The sequence below is a fragment of the Nylanderia fulva genome, unplaced genomic scaffold (genome assembly GCF_048542155.1).
Source record: "Nylanderia fulva isolate GAGA-0341 unplaced genomic scaffold, ASM4854215v1 Scaffold23, whole genome shotgun sequence".
Lineage (NCBI taxonomy): Eukaryota > Metazoa > Arthropoda > Insecta > Hymenoptera > Formicidae > Nylanderia > Nylanderia fulva.
Window position 1 is genome coordinate 1,640,248 of NW_028190293.1, and position 26,118 is coordinate 1,666,365.

Consider the following 26,118-nt stretch of genomic DNA (forward strand, 5'->3'; position numbering starts at 1 on the left):
ATTGAGACCGTAAGATTTATGAAAATTTGCGTCTTGAAAAATTGAAGAAATAAGGCGAGTGCTATTTTCTATCGAACACAACCGAGTTCAGCTTGAGAGCAACGATAACAATATCGTCGGCCATTTGCTTTCTACTTAATGTGAGATTATATTTATTGCAGATGCTCTGAATTCGAATTTATTTTCTCTCGGATGCCATTATAGAGGTTACTGGAACCACAAAATGTCACCAATTTACCGTACATCCTTTCCGCGTCGCGCTTGTTAAAAGCATGTCGGAAACAGACAAAAATGAACTAGGTAGTGGCCAATAAACGAGAATAAATCGGAGTAGCTATCATGACATACGACGAAAAGAATAAATCACTAGCGTGATTCGTGACACTTGCTAATTTTACACCCCAGCACCGGGAATGTCCATCAATTTTGCGGCCTCGAACGCGGAAAAAGAATTATTACATCAAAAAGAATTTTTATCATTGCAAAAAACTGTAAAAAACCGTATTATTTCGAATTTTTTTTTTAAATAAATTCGAATCAACAATCAACGATATAAATAATATCTTTCCACAGGCAAGTTACAAAAGAATTTGAAATACGATTATATCAATTATAATGCGGAACAAGTTTTCAAATTAAATAATATGTAATGATTCTTCATTTTCTCGAGATTTCGTTAATCACACATATGCAAAATTAAATTTATGAGAAATTATTTCTTATAATTTTCAAAAATCTGCAGCTTATATATTTTATTTAAAGAATTGCTATGCTGAGAATTTCCAAGTATAATATAATAATAATTTTTAATTAGAATTCTAATGCAGCTGTATCGAGAAAGAGATAATCGATATGTTTGAATTAAGGCTTATTGTTAAATAAAAATCTGAATATCTATAATTATTTCAATTATTCTCCTACCATTGCACGATATATAAATTGAGCGTTATGATGAGCGTGAAAAAGGATGAAATTCGTGTTGCGTATCGATCATAAATAACGACGTGGACGTTTACGCGCTTGCGGGATAGTTGAATTTATAGACTTCCAACTTATTTATCTTCGCAACTTCTACTTTGGAAGTAACTAACGAAGTAACTATGCGAACAATGACCGTCCTTCGTTATCATCATGAAAATAAATTTCGGTTTCCTTAGACATTTTCGATCGTCATTGTATATTAGAAGAATATATATCACTCGCATTGAACGTTATTGCGATACAGAAAAGACCCTATTATTGATTTTCTGCCTTTAGTGTTTTACGTTACATTTACATGCCACTGGCGTGAGAAATCGAGAAGAAAGATCAATTGTGTACATACATATATATCAAGATTTCAGCAAAGAAACTCGATATATATCGACTATTGAACTGGCTAGTATTCTCTAGAGAGATGAGTTACATATCGAGAATTTTAAGAGTAAAAAGATGTCTGTAAAAATTTTATTACCTTATATAGCGTAAAATTTACGTACAACATTACACGTTTTTTTACGATCCAATTATTTTTTATGGCAAATACGCTATGTAATATCTGAGGGTTGAAAAGGCTAGATATTGCACTGACGAATAAATTTCTGTCGACGAATTAGCGCGTCAGAGCGCTTTAACTACATTTGTATCCAAGCAACAAGGTGCAGCATATCGAGAATTAAGGCAAACTGCTTAAGGATTTTAGTAGAATCTTATCGTGCATCGATTATTAAAGCAAGTGGTCCTTGGAAACGAGCCATGGAATATCAGAGTTCTAATTTAATCTATTTCATTCTATTTTCATTCTATTTTAATTTATTTTTAATATCTCTTTAGCACAATTGTCAAATTTATTTTACGTTTTATATATGTACTTTAAATATATTAAAAAATAGATAAATAATATTAATTATTTTTTCGAATATTAATTTTTCATGTTGAATCTATGATATCTTGTTATGCAATATCTAGGAACAGAAAAAATTGCGCTCGATGTTTCTCAAGTAATGTGTTTTCAGTGCAATTTATTCCCTCAGGTTTTACAATGCAGACATTTTCATTCGCGATTGCAACGTACTCGAATTAAGCTCGATCAACGTGAAACCTATCACTACATAAGAGTTCCGTTGTTTCCCTCTTTGTTGACCTTTGAGAGATTGCGGGAGAGCTTTCACAGTAATTTTATCCATAGATTCTCGATAAACTATTGCACCATCCAATAATCAAATAAACATCCGATTGAGTTTATCAAAACGTGGGTTCATGGCGGCAAAAAGTATATAAACAAAATTACAATCATATATCTGGTATAAATATATTATAATACTTAGCGATAAAATAAATATACAATAAAATAAATCGCTATTCAGATTTCTCTCTAAGAAATAAAAATTTTGTAGATTTTTTACGTTTTTCTCTCCTCTGTCTTACCATATCATAATTACTTTTAATCTTGATTCTTTCTTATTTATTGATTGTAATGAATTTATTTGTACAAGAGAAAAATTATCTCTCAGTGACAATATTAAATAATTTCCTTTAATAGAAAAAAGTAATGCTCTTTTAAAAAATTCGCACATAACAATCCTTTGTGACTAATTGCAAACGTCAGAGAGCGTGCAACTTTTTGCACACAATAGCCTACTAAAGCCCTTTTAAGTTGCAAATCCTCTGTAGAATTTTCAAACAGGTTTTTTCGAGGCCACTTTAATAATTTCGTTGTAATAACGAACAGCATCGCATCGACGGCACAATGGAAATCTCTTTTAACGCGAAAATGCGAGCCGGACAAAGGATAGGTCATCCGTTATACTGAACAATAATTAATCTTCTGTGTGCATCGACATACGTGTAAAACAAAAGGAAGAAAAAATCCTACGAATCCGACCATACAGTTCTTCACTGGACGTACATTATTATCCCGCAATTCCTCAGACTTTGCGTGGCCGGCATTTTAAACGATCGATTTCACGTTTTACTGCCGTAAAAAAGCTACTCCGGTTACCTGATTATGTCCCATTAACTCTGAGAGTGAGAAGATTAATCTTTCATGAAAATTCATTTATTAATTTTATAGATATTTCAGATAGATGCAAATTTAAGATCCACATAAATTCACATCACACGCAAATCGAACGCGATTGAAATATTAGAGATTAAAAAAATATTATAATATATATGGAATGTTCTTATCTTTTAAATTTTGCCAATTTATAAAAGAATAGAATATCGAAATAAATTTATATGTCTTATTTAGCATAAAATTGTTTCAAAATATATAAACTTTATTTAACGGGATTTCACAAACATATCTGTTTATGTATAGAGCAACATTTTTTTCGCAACTTTCATGAAGATTAACTTACAGAAGTTTCTTTATCCGATGCGCCGCGCCGTGCAATGTGAAACTTTGCAGTTTATATAATTTTGCTAACTGCAAGAGAGCACACGGTGTATCTTCGTGTAATTATTGCACGTCATTTTTGTGCCAGAATGTCGGGGGCGGTACACGCTGTTTGCATATTTCATCAGGATTTATTCTGTCGCCAGAGAAAACTTGACGGCGACACCGCGCCGCGAGTTTTGTATTATTTTGCGTGATGTTCTTTTCATACCACACGGTGCCATCGTCTACATAAACTACAGTCGCTTTAATGTTAGATGACGAATTTAGGAAACGCAGAAGACCACCGCGCAATAGAAATATTATTTTTACCTAGCGCACGTTCGAAATTCTGCATATCGTTTTCTAATTCTTTTTGTAGAATTTTTTTGCTTATATTACATTTCGGCCTTAAATATTCCATATTTATAACAAAAATCAAATTCACGAATGCAAAAAGTGTATACGTATATCAATTTTCATATATCTATACTAAATATTCATGATAAAATTGTTGATTTCATACATTATACTTCTTTAAAAAGCTTGCAGATAAAGAAAAAATATAATCCTAGATTATGTTTCTATTTATAGAAAATATATGTTTAAAATTATTATAATATAATAAAAAGAGAAAAGAGAGAGAAAAAAATATTTGTGCCATCAACATTCTTTCTATACAAATGTTCTCTTCAATTTGGTGCGAATTTTGCGAGGAAATTTGACAAATGTAGATGAAAAACCTCCGAAAGCGCTGCATTTATACAAAAAATTAAAACTGCATGCGTTACTCGCTGGAGAAATAAATGTGTGGTACTATTTACAATCCACGATTGATAATCTGTCAAAAGAGAGAATATTATTTTCCATCTTTAATGGGATTAACAATGAAAGTGGAAACTTTGTAGTACAGAGTCTTGGCTCCGAACTGTCTGACCTGGAATGCTATCGAAGGCAAACCTTCGGTAACGGTAACGTTCTACCACAAAAAAAGAAAAAAAGAAAAAACACCGAAGTGATACTTAGACTAGATCACTTGATACACTTATCTACGAGGATTAATCTCACCGCACTGAGTAAATGAATAAAAGTTAGTATAAATAAAATAAAGAAAAAGAATTTATCGTATCCTGAAAATGTACGTAAATTAATCTTATAAAAGAAATAATGTACTTTTCGTGTATCAATACTTATTCCTTTACAGTGAAAGAAACAGCCGCGAAAATATTTATGACGAAAAAATTGCGCAAAGCGAATCTCTTCTCTTGAAGAAGGAAAAGCTATCAATCTTCTAGAATTCAGCAACAAAAATTGCAAAAATCTTTTCTTTATTGGAAAAATAGCAAAATTATAAGTTATTAGAATTTTTACTCATAAATTTCATAATTTTTAATTAATATGTTTAAAAATTTCCTATTAAAACGAGAAAATATTTTAGTAAAATATTTTGACATCCATTAAATTTAAGAATGTAAAGAGAAAATAAAAACTGATTTTTTATCTATATTAATATAGACTTTAGTAGAAATAATACTGTGTGTATGCGCGTGTATACGCTATTTTCTTCCTCAATCATGAAAGTAATAAAACCTAAATAATTAATGAAAGAAAGAAATTTCGTAGGAACTCCTCGTAAAAGTGAGAAAATATGTTGACGCAAAAAATAACGAGTCTCAACTTTATTGAAACTTTATATAATTGTGCACATGAAGACGGTAAATTCTCCAATTAGTGACATTGTTATAAACGTAGGCGGAATTTAAAATAAGCAATTTTTGCGTTCACAAATAAAATATTTGATGATAAATAAAATTTATCTGTCAAATTTATAAATTACAGTTGGATTTGCAAACTTACAGGAAAATTACGATAAATATAAATATATATATATTAATTACATTCTAAAATTAAAGCCGATATTTAAAATAATAAATGATATAATTAGCGTATTTTACACACACACACACACACACACACGAATTAATTAATTTGATAAGTAATTTTAATGGAATATTAATAAAATTAATTTAAAGTCTTGTGTAAATTAAAAACAGTTAAGTCTAAAAGTTAAATATAATAGTTTTAAATGTGACATTACTATTAACTTTTCGAACAGTTTTAAATTAGAATTTAAATTAGAAAAAAATGTTTTTATTTAAAAAACAATTTTTTTACAAAATAATGCTTTCGAGAAAAAAACCGAATTAAAATGAAAGTCTCTATACATATAGATTACAATCGAGATTCCAACCAAATAGAAAAACGAAGAGGGGAATATGTTCTACAAATATGTAGTCCTTGGTGGGAAAATGCAAGATAGCAACGCAAAACAATAGTCTGATGAAGGTCGTGGCCAAGAAAGCATTACGCGTGGCCTAAATTGAAAGAAATGGGTTATTTGTGTATTGGTGCATGTACTATTATAGACATATATCTATGAGAGAAGTCATACTACTTATTTTTCCAACATTAACGGAATTCTTAATTTGATTGTTTGCGCGATATTACCTACATCAATCATTGTTTAAAGTAGTGTACATGTTTTGTGAATCTTTTTTACACTAATTATATATTTTTCTTATTTATTAAAGAATTTTAACGAGAGGATAAATATTGTGGTCTGTAATAAAACAAATATTACATATATATAATTAACTGAAAATAAAAGAATAAAATATTTTTAGGTGAAAAATATCTCGCACTGATACTGATGCATTTTTTAAATTTTTGTTGCAAACTGCGACAAACTTGTAATAAAAAAAAAATTTGTTAAGATCGACAGATTGCAATCTGAACAAGGATATTAAAAGCTTCCGTTAACAGCAGGAATGGCCTCGTCGCGGTATCTGCTGTTTCAATAATGGCATTTTAGTTTCGATAACAGCTTATAGAATAGAATAGCGAATAGCTGTGGAACACGATCTATTGAATATGATGCAACCCGATGAAAATGCATAAAAGCGTTGTTGAGGACGATCAGCTCGGTGCTTTTATATGCTTTTACCATTTCAAGTGTATATCATACAGAATATTTGAAAAAAAATTGATAAAAACTTCACGGGAATACACAATAACTCATGAAAATAATAGAAATGTTAAATGTTTTGGAAATTACAAATATTATTTTTTAAATATATTTTGTATAGTGTCTCGTAATAATAATAAAAGTTATAAAATGTATTTTTATATTGTTTTTCTTTGTATCATATCAAAAAAAGGTTTTAGTTTGATCAATTTTGTAAAGAATTCTACAAATGTTAAAATTTTTTAATTAATCTATATATTTGATTTAGAATAAAATTTATTTAGATTAATAAAAAAATCTCTGATTATTAAAATGAGATAATTAAAAGTTCTGAAATGTTGCACAAATACACTTATACAGATAGCATATAGTTACTAACAATAAGTAAGTATCTTTTATTCTGCTGTATACTACTATTGTGTAACAGAAAGATGTATATAGACATTATGCATTGCCGTCTTTCAAAATGAGATCGTTCATCAAACAGTTGAACTTTGTTTGAAGTCAACATCCGTAAAACGCATCTGAGAAATGCAATGTTTTACTGACGCATATACGCAACTATCTTTGCGTCGTAGAACTTTGAATATCATAATTGAATCATAGTTAGAAAGTTAAATATAAGAAAATACTAATTAAATGATCCTCCGTTCATAATAATAATAAATAAAAAACCAACAAATAACGAAAACACGTAAATTACGTAACTATATCTACCGTGTATAATAAAATTATAACAATTTTAATTATCACCGCTAATGATTAAAATTCTGAAAAAGAAAAAAATGTGTTTAAAATATCTTGTTCCTTTAACTTCAAAAAAGTGTAACGTCCGGAAAATACGACATCATTAACTTTGAGAAATGTAATATCATTACTTTGCAGAAAAATATCTTAAGGCCTTTTAGTAAAGTTTTTAAAGAATATCTTTTAAAAAGAGGAAGAAACTGTATATATATTTTTATACATTTTCTTATATATCGTATTTCGTTAAATATAGCTTTATCACTGCATTAAGAGTGTTGTAATTAGTTTGAAGTGTCCTTATTTTTAGAATATTGTATATATTAATCTCTGCCGCGGACAAACAATATATCAGGAAATCACTTTGTAAGCGGATGAATTTTTAACGTTGAATTGCAACGACTGGCGCATTGAATTTATTCGTCGCGCAACGCGAAATGGCGCCGGCTAATTCTCGGTCATCAAATTGCGAATTGGAAAACAAATTAAATCGCGCGTGTGCACGCGGTTGACTTTAATCTAATTAGAGTGAGTTAGTGGTAACATTCAGCAGTTGGCGAAATTTAACTACAGTTTCGTGATAGTTATTCCAAGCACTCCGCGCTTGACCATCATTGTTTGTTATTTTTGTACGGTAAGAGAGTTTGCACGGTATATTGTCGGGATGTACCATTATTTCAACGAATTGAGTAGTATTGTCCACTATTTACATTTGGCGCGCTGCTTTTATAAGGTATATCGAAGATCACTCCGAAACTCCAATAACTAAACGTCTCAAGACCCAGAGAGAGTTGAGTATGATAAGATTTCCTTTATCACGAAATAATAACTCTATAGACTATGGACACACAATATTTTTAATAAGCACACGTATTATGCAGTAGCAGCACTTTAATTGAGAAATATATAAAAGCAAACACAAAATTGTAAATAAAGTAACTTTAACTGCGAGCAGATTATTGGCCTTCATTTTTTATTCTTTCTTGTTCTTGAGTATATACGTGCGTGATCGTCTTAAATATCCGTGAATTTTTGGATTAAAAGAAATACCTTTTGAATCCAAACATTTTGCTACTAATAAAAACATTTTATTTGAACAAAAAATATATTTAATGAAATAGTTAGCCAGAGGATACTCTCGCTTTTGGATTGCACCGTAAATTACTTTATTCGCCCCGCAATGGTACTAGCATGGTAGTAAACAAACATAAATTGATTGCGAAATTCTGCCGGCAGAATCTCAGATTGCATCGCGTCGCTTATTTTGCACGAAAACACGTTTATATCAAACGATTTCGTTTTAATTGTACCTAGCGAGTCTGGCCTTAACGAGTCTATTCCACTAGCAACGAAAAGTTTATTTCGCGCGGACGTGTGCCGGAGATTTAATCGATGCTTATTTTCTGTGCATCGTTTACTTCCTATATTCCGAAAGTAGAAAATAATCAAATAATTGCCATTGTGTGAAACATATTACACCCCTCATTTATATAAACTCGTAGTTTTAATAACTTTTACGTATATATGCTTTCTACAATTTTGCGCGTATTTAGAGCGCTACTATTTTCTATTTGTTGTTGAAAACTTTACGTGTTATTGTATTAAATTTTACTACAATATAATATTGTGTTAAATTTGAGAATCACTTTATATATAAATTTATATTTGATGTACACTTGCAATCTCATATGTATATCTACTTGTATTTGATTTCGCGTTTGTCAAATACGTTGCAAATTCTCTTGAATCCTTAGAGAGTGCTTTAATTTGTACTTGTAGAGTGCGACGTTGATAACGCTTCTCTGATTTTATGAATTAACGTAATCCAACAGCTAATTAACACAACAACATGCTGTGCAATTATGTTGCATGTTATTTGCTAAGTTCACAAGTACAAGGGAGTTAATTTAATTTGTTAAACGAAATAAACAAACCAGAGCGATCAAATTACATCGATTACGGCTAATCTAATTTATTGCTAGCAATTATTGTAAATAGATTAATGTATTAATGTATAATTAATGTAATGTTGAAACTTCGATTGTGCTCTATAAATTAATCACGATAAATTACGTGTATAGCTAATTGATAATCAGTGGGTGTATGCGGTTGTGCGTTTACCAATAAAATTTGTAAGCAATAATACAAGAGTGCTTGAATCAAATAAAATTCACAGGATTCCTTGCAATTTTATACAATTTAGCGTATATCTGCGTATCTAATCTAGACTAATTGTTGGAATGCAATTTCCATCGCAATTATCATTTACGATTAAATCGTGGAATATCGTTAAACCTTTTTGTAGAAATAAATAATTGTCGATTAAATTTTTTATTGTTTAAACATGCGACGCAATATTTGATGTAAACCTTGCAAAAAAATTCCAACGAAACATATACATGTCGAACATAAAGGTAATAGAATTATAAATAAGATGATTCAATGCAATATATTTTATTCATCCGCAACGCGTTCAACTGTTTTTTCGTTTATAACTCTGGTTTATTTTCATGAATTTCGTCCAAATATGATTGTTTAAATAAGATTTGTTGAGTGTTATTCAATTGTCAATAAAAAAGCAATCTCGCAATTTATGACATGTTTATTTTGCGAGAAACAATACGAATGCGTAGATCGCTAAAATAATTAACGAAAAAATTTACAAAAATCATTATTTCCTTGTACAGAAATTACAACTTTCCGTCACAATCGAATCCATTAATCCTATTTATCAAAGTCTCGACTGGTCGCGAGGAAGAGAATTTGCGATAAAATTCGCATGGGGGGACATGCTAATCGATTGCTTTCTTGCTCGCCGTATGAGTCGCTCGATTTAATCCTGATCGGTTTCTGATAATGCTCGACTTATTCGGAACATTCACAGCACCTTCTGCTGCTGTTTCGTTTTTCGATCAAATTTCATTATGATTGACACTATCGCAGAGAGAATTTCACGCAGCTTAAAAAAATATATTTTATGGATAAATTAAATTCCTATACCTATGGCACAAACATGTGATTAATGCGTTTAACAATTTACTAGTATTTCGTGACTTTAATATTTGATATTTAATGGTAATATTTAATTAATAATAGTGAAAATTATTATTATTATTATCATCACAAATTTTATTATAAGTTGTTAAGCTTATATTTTCATCAGTATAAACTTGTTAATTGTAAAGCATGAAATTAGAGCCATATAATGTTTATAAAAACTATGTAGGATTCAATTCTACTATTCTAAATGTAAGCAAAGCTATTTCAAAATTACATGAATTATAAGAATTACAATTAGAAATGGTTTATTATTCGCTTTGAACTTATTTTTTGCAAATGTACATTTTTATTAAATTTTGTTGAAACATTCTTTCATTCAAATAAGTAAAATTATGTAGAGCAAAAATAATTTCCATATGTAATTAACAATCGTGAGTTTGCAGAAAAGTATAAAGTTAATTTTTTTTCCCTTCGGGTTTGGCAAAATCAAGGCATTCCTTGACTTGCTAATTAATATAAATTAGTATATGAATTTCAGTGTAATATTTCAAAGTTAAGCCGAATTCATGTCGTTCGAGATAAAACAATTAATTAATATACACTGACAACTGTCTTTCCAATTAATTAAAAAATATTATCAACTTTATACAATGGAATTTATTTTATTGTTGACAATTGTCAGTACTACTATTTTTAGATTTATCAAATATTTATTTATGTATTATATACAAAACAGAAAGTTTAATGACAATATTTTATTAATAATAGTAAAAATTATTATTATTATATATCGTCACAAATTTTATTATAAATCATAAAATTATAGACAGATTTCTGTCCCGTTTGAATTCTACCCCACAGATAGAATCGTTTAAAATTACTTAAGCAAAGACTACTTAAGAAGAAATTCTCGAGTAAAAGCAATTTAGAGAAGACGCCCACATCAAGATATAATTCATCAGTCAAACGATCGAAAAACGAGCGTTTTCCGATATCCATATTTAACTCGTTATTGCCGAGATGACTAGAATTGCCGAAAGAAGAGAAGCGAGGATGTAAAGAAAAAAAAACCGCTGCAGCACTGGATCAAGAGTATTCTATTGTAACGACTGACTAAATAACATAAATTTTCTCGCCGCACACGAACCGCCGATATTAAAACTATATATCGAATTTCGATAGCGACGCGGCGGCGGATCGCTTTCGTCTCGTTATAATTCCGTAAGTCGATATAGTCTGCTGTCATGGGCGTCCGCAGAAGGGAGAATCAGTAAAAAAAATTAAGCCTTTACTCTCCTTGTGAATTAACACTGAAATTTATCTGCAATTTTATTTAATATCCCTATAATAGCACAGCACAACAGTCCGAAAGATATTCAGAGGATATTCAAAGGATATCCAGAGAACATTCGAACATCCTCAGGATGCTCTCTGAATATCTTCAGGGTACATGTGCTGTTAGGGATAAAAATATTGAAATAAAATAATAAAATATGAAAATAAAATAATAAAATGTTAAGATAAAAAATAATTGAAAAATTAAATTTAAAAAATGAAAGAAGCATGATATATAATAGGAAACATGAAAATTTAATCATGCCTCTCCCTGGAAAAAATTCCTGCGGACGCCCATGTCTACTGTCGATATTCCGCGCGATCGTCAGCGGAAGGGAAAAACTCACGGGACCAGAGAGAAAATGCTTTCGTTATCACACCAGGGAAACACCGAAATCGATATCTCGCGGGCGAGAGTGCATGGCTCCCCAGAGACGCATCTGTCGCAGCGACAAGCTGTGACAATATCGCGGTCAGTTTCAATATTGCATTCTATTGTATTTCCTGGTTATTCACTCCCCGTTAGTAGCCCTACAAGAGCGTGATTTAGACCGAGAATACGAAAGTATACTTTGCTATTGACTTTGAGGGCTTCAAGAGAAATATATCGAAAGGTACGTACGGGAGATAAAAATGATAAGGCATTTTATTAAACAAGGATATGTGACGTAAAATGAGATATTGATTAATACAGATATGTTATCTATGTAATTTGTATCGCGCAACCGATAAATTGTGATTATTAAATGAAAACAAAAGACGCACACTATTTTATATTAAACAATACGTAGAAGTAAGAGGATCTTTTACTGTATTATTATATTTAATAATTTCAGCTGGCGAACATATCTCTAATTACGATAAGGTTATCGTTAGATTTCATTAAATTATTATTAAAATAAATATAATGATTAATTACATGATACGATATTGAATTTCACTATTACGCAATAATTTAGAAAATAATTAATTACAATATTCATAATTGCATGTACACACACACACAATATTATTAATTAACTGATAGTTGATTGATTTATTATTAAAAGATTAATTGTAATTGTGCGTTTTAAAATTCATATGATACTTTTGTTTCATGGACAAAAATCTTGACATCAGAAAAGAGGTTACATCCTCTGGTCACAATATCGAGATGTAATTGATACCACTTTAGTGTAGAATGTAGCAGTGCTATTAAGTTAGCTTTTACTCGTCCTCTCAATATCCTGTTATTCACTTTCTATATATGGGTAAAGGTCAGAGCTGATTCTAAGCTATGGGGCAATTCAAATAAATGAATGTTTTATCTCCCCTCATCTACCCTGCCTATTTTGTCTTCATATTTATCGATATTTGAATACTTTATTTCGCATAAATTCTTAAGATTTGCATAAAAATGTCAAAAAAAACAAGTCTAATAAAACAAAAAATATTGGAATAACGCAGGCACTCGATTCAATTGTGCACAAATTAATTTCTCTAAAGAAAAAATTTTCAATATATTGTTTGATCTAGTTTGAAGATAATTAAAATGCTCTTGAGATGATATTATATCCCTCCTTAAGATAATTAGAATTTATTAAGAAATTATTGTAAACGACCCAACTGGTTTCTAAGCTAAAGCAAAGATCAAAACGTAGTCTGTAATAAATTTCTATGATTATATTGAACTAATAAAGATTATTAAAGCCAGTTGGATCGTTTACAATAATTTCTTCATTTATTCTTCTCACTGGCGACACAGAAATACTTCTTATATTAGAATTTATGTTTAAAGAATATTTTTAATATTTTTGATATTTATAATATTTTAATTTAATATTTTTGGAGAATTATTTTTACTTAACTAGAATCAGCTCTGAAATAAAAGTAATATGATGGTCGCGTCGATTTCACATGGATGCATTCCTATATGAACGTTCGTCCGATCACATCGTTCTGCATAACTGCAGATGGCACGACATTGATGATAGTAATATACCCTTATCCGAATAAAATATAGCTTAATATCTCTCTATTCTCATCTCCGTCTTTCTCTCCCCCTACGGATTTAGAAGAATTCGTGGAAGACGCATATAGAAAATTTCATTTCGATATCTAACATCCATCATATTCTCCGAAAATGAATCAAGAAAATTCCCATCTTATCAGTTGTCTAATATTTTTACAAATACTATTTTATATAAATTTATGTACATAACTTAATCGTCTGTATTGAATTAAATTTATATGGATACTTAACAAATGTAAAAATATATTACGAAACATCCTGTACCTAAATTCAAATACGTATACGAGATGTAATGAATGTGACACGTATAATCTATTGAAAATGTAATATAAAAGATATATAAAACTAATGTATAAAAAATATAATGTAAAGATATAAAACTGTTCATTATATTTTAAATATTTTTTATGTTTAATGCTTATTCGCATGTTTTACATGCAAAATGCAAATGTCTAATTTAAATATATACAAGCTGCTAAGAATTTTGCATTTTTATGTAATTGAGAATAAAATCAGACGTAATATGCTTTTCGTGTAATAATCTTTTTTTATACTTGCTCGTACATTTGCTCACTAATATTTTATTATGGTCACTAGAAGAAAAGAAAAAATTCATTCGCGCGTACTTTTCTTAGACAAAGAAAATGTTTGTCGGACAGAAATATCTACATATATATGTATATAAAACTGAAACGCGTACGCGTTGTTCAGAGACCGTATAACAGAACTAAAAAAGGTTTATCTGTTTAAAAGGAGAAAACAATGGAGATATAAAAATACTTAAAGCAAAGCATAAAACAAAATTCCACATATGTCGTATACAATTTTCTTTTTATTAATCTCTAACTGTGAAAACATGTATATTAAATTCTCCTTATATATATTAGATATTAAATTATAATTATAATAAAAAATAAAACAAAAAATATAGTTGAAGTAAAAATAGTGAAAGCTTTATCGAAAAAGAAATATTATTTTTCAGGTATGTATTCATCCTACCAGATAAAAATAACCATACTCAAGAGAATACATTTTTGTGATCATCCTTGTTTGATCAATTTATATTGTGTTCAAAAACGGTTCTTTTTCTAATGTTTTTTGAAAGATTGAATATAGCAATAGATAAAAGACATACGACGCGCGTGGGAATCGTGTGGATGAAGAATGTCGATCTTACTCCAGAAAAATGTGAATAAGCCATGCGGAAAAATGTAAAGCTCCGAAGAGAAAACATCGGAATACGATCGGTATGCATCGAGGCGTACCCTGCCGCGAAAGAAACATCCATCGTATCAAACCTCTCATAATTTTTTATCCACCCATATCTTCATAAAAAGAAAAAGCTCCTCCTAAGTACGAATTTAGGTCAAAGAACTACATTTCTACGAGCGTCGTATGAATAAATAGCACACAAATATGTGTATCCATTTTTATACATTAAATTACTGAAACTTAATATTAATATTATCAATTTTTATAAAGAAACATCCATCACATCAAATCTCGCATAATCTTTTATCCGCGTATATATTCGTAAAAAGAAAAATCTCCTCTTAAGTACGAATTTAGGTCAAAGAACAACATTTATAGCACATACATTTTTTATGTATATTAAATTACTGAAACTTTACGTTAATATTATCCATTTTGATAAATACATTTTACAATAGTTGAGTAATCTTAAAATCATACTTGCTAAGTTTAAATTGACTTCTTTATTACGTAAAATGTTATTGACTTTGTATAGCATGTAGTCGTGCATGTAGATTTTATCGATAAATCCACCATTACACGCGAGATTTTAGATGCAATCGATACACTCTGATCTCCCCCTGTTGTATTTTACAGTTTCGTGTATCGAATTGAAATCCCTTGTGAGCAGAGTGGAAAGAAAGGCAGACACTACTTATGGATTTCGCCACCGGCACCCGAATGTCTGGCTCCACTTTGGCTAACCGAATCGATGATTCACATAGACACAGTCGTAAGTATATAAGTAGTAGTCGATTCTACATGCGCAATGCGTGCAGAGTGTTCCAGAAACAAAGGAAATAAATAAAGAGCATTTCTCCAATTATTCGCTTACTAATCATTACTTTCTGAAAATTCGAGTTTTATTTGTTCCCAGTAAAAATTGAATCACGATAAAAATACTTGGCATATTTCTTGCTTAATTATATACTTTAGTGCAATTAAGTAAATTTATTTATGTAAATGCAAGCACAATAAAATCTTCAAACGTTTAATCAACCAAATATTGAATATTAATAATTAAAAAGTCGCAGCGTAGAACGCGGATCAAACAAGGATAACGATAATGATATTATGTCAGAGATTTTCACAAACTTGGGGATGCTTTACAACTTTGTCTGCTCTTAAAATAATTTTCTGCAGTGATCTTTGCATTATATTGCAAAGAACGACAATCGATCATCGAAGTTCGCGAACTAGAAAAACATTTGCAATTTATTGCGCGCGAAAATTGCATCCAACTTCAGCCGTCGAGTATTCTCGAGTTATTCTGTTGTCGCGGATATACAAAGTTCGAAGTTTTACGTAGCTACTGCGGTTGCTGAAATATTACGTCGAGTTGAATTTGGTACACTATCACTTCCTCTCGAAAATTGAATTCTTATCCGAAACTTTGAAACAGGCCGGCTTTTCAAACAAAGTTTCCGACTTATTAAATAAACGCGCGTCATCGCAATTTATAATAATACATTAAACCTATACAAACGATCTTAAAATGATTTTTTTTATTTTTAATCAATTTAATTTTAGACTTTTTATAAAATACTCGATATTAACTGTGTATTTATATTTATTTCAACGAAAATAAAAGATGCATTTAAATAGATAACTATTCTTCTAATGCATATGCATATTAAATAGATAAATATTCTTCTGATGCATATTATTTATCTTGTATCCTTTTATTCCGCCACAATGCGAGTTGAATTAAATGATTGGAAGCAAGAAACTGTGAATAAGAATTTTGTCCAAATATATATTGAATAAAATTGTAATGATAAATAAAAGTTAAAATTCTCACAAGGAAAAAAATAAAAATTTTTGTAAAACTATTACAATAATAATTCTTAAAAATATTTTAATTTTAAAATTAATAACAACTAAATTCTTATTATGCACTAGGTTTTATGAATAAAATACTTTAAAATATTATACATGAATTATATTAAAAGGCTTCGCAAATATTTTTTAGGTCATAGGTCAATTTCTTTATGCAATTAAATCTATACAAACATCTTAAAATGATTTTTTTTTATTTTTAATCAATTTAATTTTAGACTTTTTATAATACTCAATATTAACTGTGTATTTATATTTATTTCAACAAAAATAAAAGATGTATTTAAATATATAAATATTCTTCTAATGCATATCACGATTTCATTATCTCTTCTCTTGATCTGGTCTACATCAGACGCAAATTTATTTCTTCGGATTTCCGGACGTATCTCTTGCCAAATTCACCCCGAGCGAGTCGAGAGAAAAGCAGATATTCTCGTTGAATACTCGACGCGCGAAATGTTTTTACGTGATACGAACGACAATTTTTCATCGTTCCCTTTCGGTCCAAAGTTTCCGGTTATGTGCACATCTAGAAGCTACCTTCAATTATAAAGTTTGTCATCGACGAAGCTTGAAAGCATCGTCATATGATAGACGAGCGTCAGACTTTTCTCTCTGTTGCAACGATCCAATATTATCCTATGGGAAATAAGTCGCCATTTGCGGGAACAGCTATGAAAAACTCTTAACTTTCCCAGTACATATACGTATATATTTACATATTTACTGCAATTGCATTTTTATGACTTATTGCATAACTACTTTTTACGCGAACCAGATATATAACACAGTTAAATTGCAGTAAAAAAAAAACTATATCAGTATTTTTCTGCAGCAGTTGATAATTTTAAACTGCGAGAAAATCCACAAAACCCTCATATTTAAAGCAATTATCCGGTCATAATAAAATAGGGTAATCGTTTTAAATTTTTACAATACAAAATTAATGTACTATTTCGTCATTTTGCACGACTAATGCACAAATGATGTTGAAATTATTAACACAAAATGAGCAGAAGAAAAAATTTACGAATCAAGAGAAATGTGAAATTGAAAAGTATAATTTTGCGTAAATTATATTTTTAAAATTAAACTTGTGTTATTGAGTCGATGAATTTGATAGAATCTAAAAAATTCTCTGTTACATTAAATTATATATATTATATATTATTATATTAAATCATTATATTATATTAAAAAATCTAATATATTAAATCTTAAAATAAAAGATAAATTATAAATATAATCTTGATTTAAATTTACAAAAAATGAATCACATATGTTCGTGATATTTCGTTTATTTCATATATTTTGTTTTTTAAGATGCCAACACAACCTCTATTCAGAAATTGTGTAATAAACTATCTAGAGACAATGTTGTAAATCTTATTGTCAGATCCGTGAATGCTTTCAGAGAAACATCATAACCAATTTAGCAATGTCGTTCCGCCGCAGAACATCACGAAATCCCACGTTACACAGTGATTCATGAAATTTAATGTCTTTGTACCGGTGCTTCTGTTATAACGTATATGATATATAGACATGCAAGTTACTTAGAAAGCAGTTATTTATCTTGTATCCTTTGATTCCGCCACGATGAGAGTTGAATTAAGTGATTGGAAGCAAGAAACTGTGAATAAGAATTTTGTCCAAATATTGAATAAAATTGTAATGATAAATAAAAGTTAAAATTCTCACAAAGAAGAAAATAAAAATTTTTGTAAAACTATTACATTAATACTTCTTAAAAATAGAAATATTTTAATTTTAAAGTTAATAACAACCAAATTCTTATTATGCACTAGGTTTTATGAATAAAATACTTTAAAATATTATTTATGAATTATATTAAAAGGCTTTGCAAATATTTTTTAGGTCATAGGTCAATTTCTTTATGTAAAAACAATCAAAAAATTCATTTGTAAATTTGAATTTAATCATCAGAAAAATGTCAAAGCACTCAAATATTGTACATCGCACTGATAACATCAAACGGACCACAGTCAAAATATAGTAAATGCCACGTGCATTACATGGATGTGCATGTCGTATAAAACACACATACATAAATGCAAAGCTATACAATTCTATTGATAGTCGTGCTTTCAAAGGTAATACGTTTGAATGGAATTTCGAATTTCTGTATTCAGCAAGTGATTGAAACGAGTGATCGTTGATTTGCGTACCACTGCAAAGCAAAATGTAATTAACGCGTTCGCAAGTGGTTTAACAAGCTTCATTTCACCGCAGATTGCCTTTCATTGAAAACTCGACACTACGCGCCTATGACAGAAATTCTCGATAAAGTCATTGGATAAGTTCATTCGACGTCATTATGGTCACGCTTTCACGTGATATACTTAGACATTTTTCAAGTATATATATTCCTTACGTTTAACAATATCGAATTCATTAAATAAATTTTATAAATATGTAAAATAATTTAGAAATAAATTATCCAATTAAATAATGTTTGAAAAAATATATTAAATAAAAAAAAAATAAATATATATATATATATATATTCGACAACCAACTGATAAATATAAATTAGAGGAGAATCTGTTTGATGAATTAGGAAATATTTGTTTCTAAATGGATTACTACGTGACGTGATGAAATTGTTTTATTTTATTGTCGTCGATTTAAGAAGCGCGATATTCAGACGTCATTAAAATAATATTCCGCATCCGTCCTTGACGGATCATCTTTTATCTTCTCGTTTATATCATGCGAATGATGTGACCGAATCGTCTGTATAATATATATTTATTCATATATTTATTTAGTAAAAAAAAAACTGTTGAATCCCGAAAAAACATATAAATTTTCTATATCCTGGGACTTGGGATGAATATTTATTTAAATTACTCGTTGAAAAACAACGTGAAAATGAAAAGCTTGAATTTTTGCAAGTTTGAAACAGCTTCTTGGAGGATCTGTCTTATTAAAAAATGAATCTCACTGTTGGAAATTTGGAGGAAAATTCTTATCGCACGTCTTACTATGCGCCGCGCGAAATCGATTAATTGGCGCGCCTAAGCGAACAATGTCTATGCAAATGTTCAGAGGTTACAATCGCATCCACGTGCGCACATCGACACGTGGAATGTATTCAGCGACATGCAGAAGTTGGAACCAATGGAGAGTATTATATACATACGTGGCAAATAGATCTAATTACTATTGTGTCCAGTAGACAATTATTGAGAGAGTAAACTCGAAATAATTATGTACCCATAATTCTACACTAAATACGAAATTACTATTTATTTGCATTTTAATCTTGAAATGTAAATAAAAAAGGTCACAACATGCGGTAAAGTATATATATATATAATAATCAAGTTTAATATATATTTTATAAAAGAGAAAAAAGAGTGTGCATGTATGTATGTATTTTATAATATTTATTTAACTAAAAAAATAAATAAATATTTTAAAAATAATGCAAATAAATGTAAAAAATGTTCTCGATACTATTCATACAGATAGCATATTTACAGAAATATGCGCTTGAAATCCGCCATCTTTCTATATATTGTTACGTAACCCTTCCGAAGTTGAACACCTCGATGTAAATCCTCTAACTTATCTATGGTATTTCATCCCGTGCGAGAGAAAATACAATTCCGCGAGGTTCTATCGAGGAATTCGATTGAATCGCTGATGCGAACAGCGACACGATTCCAAACCAGAAATGTTTGAAAATCTTCCTCTAACACACGCGAGAACGAAAAGGAACGAACGTGCCTTTCCGGCGAAGAATATCTAGCTTCTTTTATATGAAGATGCCTTCTCTTAAATTTCTCTTACCTTCCTCTTACATTTTCGACTCTCTTAACATTTTCGAATCGATTTTCACGTATCTCACTCTTAAATGCAATTTTGATATACTAAAGTGATATCGGTTTTGTTTGAAGCAGAGTGTAAAATTCGAATAGCTACCATTTTATTTAACTTCTATTTTATTTAACTTCTATTTTATTTAATATTTTTAATTCTATTAATTCTTAATTTTAATTCTATTAATTATTTTAATATTTATTAAAATTATTTTATAATTAATAGATTTTTTAATTTTATTAATTATTTTTTATATCTATTATCATTATTGCGGTTGTAGCAGCTCTGATAGAGAAAATGATTTATGTACTGTATTCACACAGAGTGGAGTATTTTGCTCATTCAACTACCGAACTCTCTCGATGATCCATTAATATCGACCCGCGGGTTTTCATCCGTATTGTGATTACACGAACTGGACGACAGTTCAACGTGGAGATCGTGAATTATGGCTATCGCTTATTCTTCCGTTGCGAAGCTCGGCAAATGCCGAGAGAGAGATATCGCAGTTATATTTCTTCTTTTCCGCGCGCACTCAAAAACGCTTCTCTTCGTGTCTTTGAATCCCGGCAAATATTGATGGCTCCCCGATTAGTTGTAACCATTTTCAAATATTCTCTAATTGTATATTCTCCGAAATCTCCAAATTTCTCGGCAATTATTTATCTAATTGTTGTAACGACAAATGAAATATTGCCATAATATACAGCCTCTCTAGACTAAAGAGACTAGTAGATTCAAGTCATCTCTGCATTATTATAATGTTTTATGCATTTAAATTATCCAAAATGTGCAGCAAATGTGAGAAAAATGAGAAATATTTTAATTACTTTTCTAGTTTTTTATATTTATATTTCATTTTTATATTTTTATATCTCTATTTGTTATTTTTTATTTTTGTGTAACATATTTTATTCAGATTTTATTTACCTCGTGTATCTCACAAAAATTTTAAATAAAAAAAAAATAAAATATTAAAATTAATTTTTTTTTATTTTTTAATCAAAATTTCAAATATGAATGTCTAACAGTAAGTATAGAAATTAATGATATACAAGGATCGATTAAATACAATTATTTCTATTCATCTAAATAGCAAACGATAGTTATATTTAAAAAATTAATAAAATCGAACGTAGCAATACGTTGCAAATTCAACAATAGTTAAACAATTTAATGTATTTTATGTTGAGTTATTACCAAATAGAGATAGCGTGCGTCACAATCTAATAGCTCTCGCCATTAACCCACATACATTCACAATCGTTTTTGTAAACACATCCACACGTTTAATTTATATCTCCTATAAGTAAATTTTACTACTAGAGAACACGCAGATGATATTAATGGCACTCCAGATATGATTAGAACGATTAATTTTCTGTACATCTTATTTTATGGTTTGTCAAATTACGTAGTAAAAGCTTTGTGTTTTTTTTGTGCATTTCTATTGTCAGTCTATTTAAAAAAAATATCAAGATATGTAAAAGATTCGATAAAATAGGAATGTGCAATATAATGGAATTGTAATAAATACAATTGCCTACAAAGATGCAAGAATAGGTTTTGAGGGAATTTTTCCTCGCTTTTGCAGCTAAACCTTTTCAAAGGCAGAGAATTCTAAACGAAACACAACTCACCGACTGTAATTCGGCGAAAAATTTTCGACGCTCATGTCGGATCATGTTGGAAATAAAAACTCGATATAGAAACAAGAGAAAAAAATTGCAGTCCGAAAAAATCCGAGTCGTTCATCGTGATTAATTATTTAATCCTTAAGTACTTTTATGATAAAAAAATTTAGATACTTTAAATTCTTTTGTTAAATATACCCAGTTTTATAATTTTTAAAAATGATTTTATTTTCTCTCTCTTTCTCTCTGTCTTTAAATTAATTACATAAAAAAATAATTGCACACAATAATGTACAACATTACTAATAAACATTAATAGGACTAATAATCTGTAAAGACGTATTTTATAATTCTTAAAAATTCTAGAACATGAATTATAAAATAATCAGATTTGCGTGGAATAGAAGCCTACGTTAATTTTAAATGTTAATTACTCTCTAAATATCAAGAAACGTTTTTACGATCGTCAGCCATTCCACGTGAATGATCTAAGGCAAATTATGCAGTTTGCAACTCGTTGCAAATATAACTTTCTCGTGGTTTATATTCAGGCAACAAACATGCTACTAGCAATAAGTACTTTTAATAACTTTGGCAGACCGAAAACCGCAATTGCAACTATATTATATAATCGCAATATGATATGTTGATATATAGAAACAATGGATTATGTGAGATAATAATCTAATTAATTCCATACAAATTCTGCAAGCGATAGCCTCATTAGTTAATGAATGTATTGCGAGAAGCTTGTGACGAAATATTATTTCGAATCGATAACGGGCGGACAAGTCGAAAAACAAATACTGCGAGGATTGCACAGATTAGAGCCAGTTACACTGGATTGCAATTAAAATCGACTGCTACGACTAATCGCACTTGTATAATTTCCATAACATTGTGCAATATTCGTGTGATTTATGGCAAAGTACAATTGTACATATTAGAATAGTTTACAAAACGTAACAAGCATTGGTAACCGAAATTTAAAAAATTATAATAAGATCAGCGAGCGTTCATAAACTGAAATTCACAGTAAATTTTGATACCGATCCAAGACATCAATATTATATATTATATAAATTACGTATAAATGATTTTAAAAAATGTATCTCATATTTCATTATTTTATATTCTACTTTGATATTTTATTATTTTATATATATAAATATTTACTTAATTAAATATTTATTTAATACAACACACAATATATTGTATTTAAAAACGCATAAAAAGTGATTTGAATCATTGCAAGCTTTAACTAGACTCATCGAGTATGTATAGTTTTGCTCTGCTATATAATATCTCTGAACTCCTGAGACTATTGACTATAGACGGATATCGATCGCTGGCGTGACGCAATTAATCTATTCTCCTGAACAATATAACAGTACCGCTTCACGCGCAGAATTCGTCAGTAATCGCTTCCCTGTCTGTGTTTCCTCAAAACGTAATTAATGTTAGAAAACGGTAATCAATGGTGCAACTGTTTCCTTCTTCGAATTGAAAGAAGATTGCATGAACGTGGATCGTGTGATAAAAAAAAATATTGCGCTCGAAATTCGATTCTAACTTGATAGAATGAAACAAAAAACCCATATATTTCTATATTTATACGAATATTTAAAATATGTTTACTGTACGAATAGAAATTCAAAGCATAACCAAATATTATCAGCTTATCTATTATAGCAATATAAAATCTTAAATATGATTTAACCCAAGTGAGAAAAGAACTGCATCTTTATTGTATCTAAATTCAAAAGGAAAAAATAATTATTCTAAAGCTTTTAAGTTTTTTTATATATATTTGAATGATACTTCCGTTTCTATAGCTGTGATGGAAAATCGCAAAAGTTTCCTGTTAAATATACTCCAATACTCCAATCTATAACCATGTGAGTGACAGCGTTACATTACTATCCACTCTGTACCGTAATTTAGCAGTTGTATCACTAGGATCGATATTTCGGTATACGGCTAATTTTGAAGGGACTCGATATCAAACCAAGGATATTAATCGGCGATCGTATATCAGTTCTAAAAATATCCATTCTTAAACGATGTCGTAAAATAATCCGCGATAAATACCGAGGTAGGATTTATAATCTAATGGTGGTGGCTTATTGTACACGATCCGAGGTTTATCGTGATCGCTCAAAAGATACTACGATAAATCACAGCCGGAATTAACCATAGAAATCGCGACGGCTCTCCCGACCCAATGTTCGGACTTTATTTTGATTTATATGCGGATAAATTAGCGTCGCCATGTAAACATAATCGTTACATTTTCTGCCCTCGAAAAGATTGTCATCAGATTGATAGACGAGAAAAAAGAGAGCCGAGGGAAGAGAAAGTTATATTTATTATTCCGGGCCAAATCCCGTCAAAATAAGTAATAAGCGAATGTGTTAATTCAGAGAGGAATCTCCGATTTTATCAGTTTAAATGATGGGCATGAGCGAATATAAGTGTAAACCTACTATAAAAAGAATTTTAGTAAACTCGAAAATAAATTATATTTAAAGCAATTTTAATACAAAAAGATACTTTTAACCCAAGTAAAAATAAAACTATAATGAAAAAATTAATATATATATTTGCGCGATTTATTATTTATGTAAATATTATTTATTTTAAATAAAAAATAAATTCGGGGCTAAATAAGCTAAGGAAAGTAAAGATTACTTATGCAAGAAGATAAGTTCAAAGATAAAGAAGAGATAGATAGAGGTGAGAGAAAGAACATAATAATAATTATATATATAAGAGAATAAGCTATATATAGATTTACATATATATAGTATAGAGGCTCACTTTTGATAATGTGCCTCATGTGATATATAAATAAGGCACGGAGGAGAAAATAAAAAAAAACAATAAAATATTTGGGCCATTCGCAGAAAAGGACATTCTGAAATAGGACGATATTTTAGAATTAATAATGGGTATCATAAAGTCCCATAAGCAGAAACACGTGTAAACAAAAATATGGCATACTGTCGAAAACAAAATCTTGGAGTAAAAATATGAACATGACATCAAAAAAAGAAATATATGTGCGAACAAAAATTCAGCAGCTAGTATCGTTTTTAGTACCAAGGATATGAATTGAAACAAATAATAAAAAATCTTACAATATCTGTTATAACATTATTTTAAATAAAACAATATATATTTTTAAAATATTTTCATTATTTTCTTCATATTTTATATATGCTTTATTTCCTTATTTAATATTCCTTGTAAGTCTATAATCTTTCTTCTATAGTCTCTCTCTTGCAAGTTTTTTTAAAATCATAAGAATAATATAAAAATATCGCAGGCATTTTTCACTACAAATATACGAATATATACAAATTTAACAAAATATCACTAATAACTCTTTATTAGTTTAATTTAACAACTAAATTATTATCAGACTATTGCACACATACGTTTCGATAATATCGATTATAATTGATATTCGATTAACCTTAACGACTTATTAAATAAATTATAAAATATAGGTCACGCGCAATCGTTTACGCCATGAAAAATTGTGCTATCAAATTTCCGAGTTAAATATTTATTTTCAGAAGGTCATAAAAAATAAGGCTTACTTTACGACTGATTTGACTTTAAGATAAATAGCTTTCGATATAGAATATACCGAAAAAAGTAATAGGGTTGAACATCCACGCAAATGGCAAAGGTCAGATTCATGGGTTTTTCATATTCAAGTCAGATTCAAGAAAATGTACGCATCTAACTAAACCAGAAAAAGAAGTGAAACACGATGGCTATTATTCATAAAAGGAAAATACTTAATTATTAACGGATATAATAAGCGCAAATATAAAGCAAGATTTAAAAGATCTAAGAGAGATTACAAATCAATAGAATGTTAAATACCAGAACAGACTGAATAGATTGAGCGTAATAAAACTAAATGCAAAACAGAGTAAGAATATAAAGAACCTGGGAATCTGATACAGTGGTCGTAGTAGAATTCTCAAGGGTGACAAAAACCCCTCTGCAAATCCAATCTGATAATCCGATAATCTCAAATTCTAATCTCGTTTCT

At 29.4% G+C, this 26,118-nt stretch overlaps 1 protein-coding gene across 2 annotated transcripts in view; it reads right to left on the bottom strand.

Moving 5' to 3' along the window:
* The window catches only part of LOC114932290 (uncharacterized), a 73,999-nt gene that overhangs the window by 14,296 nt on the left and 33,585 nt on the right, over positions 1 to 26,118 (bottom strand). The gene's annotated exons all lie outside the window — the stretch shown is intronic.